This window comes from Nicotiana attenuata, chromosome 7, assembly GCF_001879085.1.
Source record: "Nicotiana attenuata strain UT chromosome 7, NIATTr2, whole genome shotgun sequence".
Taxonomy (NCBI): domain Eukaryota; kingdom Viridiplantae; phylum Streptophyta; class Magnoliopsida; order Solanales; family Solanaceae; genus Nicotiana; species Nicotiana attenuata.
Window position 1 is genome coordinate 82,451,078 of NC_031995.1, and position 1,316 is coordinate 82,452,393.

Below are 1,316 nucleotides of genomic sequence, written 5' to 3' on the forward strand. Positions count from 1 at the left end.
GACTTCTGACGACTCTGAGCTGTCAATAGTCGATCCCGGATAAGCTTTACTTTTTCTATGGCTTGCTGAACCAGGTCTGGCCCATGTAATCCAGATTCTCCAACATCAAACCACCCTATAGGCGACCTACACTTCCGTTCGTAAAGAGCTTCGTATGGAGCCATCTGAATACTGGAATGGTAGCTATTATTATATGCGACCTCAACAAGCGGTAGATGATTATCCCAACTACCTTTGAAGTCCATCACACAAGCTCGTAACATATCCTCCAGTGTCTGAATAGTACACTCAGCCTGTCCATCCGTCTGGGGATAAAATGTTGTACTAAGACTTACTTGAGTCCCCAATCCTTTTTGGAAGAACCTCCAGAAGTTAGCTGTAAATTGAGCTCCTCTATCCGAGATAATAGATATAGGGACACCATGCAGTTGTACTATCTCCTTAATATAAAGCTTTGCATAATCCTCTGAGGAATATGTAGTTCTTACGGGCAGAAAATGGGCTGACTTTGTAAGCCTATCAACAATCACCCATATCGAATCGAACTTATGCTGGGTACGAGGTAAGCCTACAATGAAATCCATATTGATTATTTCCCATTTCCAAGTCGGAATCTCCATAGCCTGTAATAATCCACCGGGTTTTTGGTGCTCAATCTTAACCTGCTGACAGTTAGGACACTAAGCAACAAATTCTGCTATATCCTTTTTCATTCTGTCCCACCAATATACTTCCCTGATATCATGATACATCTTTGTCGCTCCTGGATGGATAGAATAACGAGAATAGTAAGTTTCTCCAATAACCTGCTGATGCAGCCCTACAACATTAGGCACACATAATCGCCCTTAATATCTGAGGACCCCATCTTCTGTAATTTCAAATGGTGTTTTCTCCTTCTGAAGGGTGGTATCCCTGTAATGAACTAACACAGGATCCTTGTACTGGCGTCCTTTACTGCAATTACTAAAGAGCATGTTGTCGTATCCTGAATAGTGATTCCAATATCACCTGAGTCCAGTAACCGAACTCCAAGACTAGCTAGTTGATGAACCTCATGGGCTATTTCCCTCTTTTCTGGCTGTAAATACGACAGGCTACCCATAGATCTATAGTTGAGGGCGTCGGCTACTACGTTCGCCTTCCCCGGATGGTATAAAATATCAACGTCATAGTCTTTAAGTAGCTCCAACCATCTCCTTTGACGTAGATTCAATTCCCTCTGCTTGAAGATATACTAGAGGCTCTTATGATCCGTATAGATATCAACATGAATACCATACAAGTAGTGCCTCCACATCTTTAGTGCATGAATC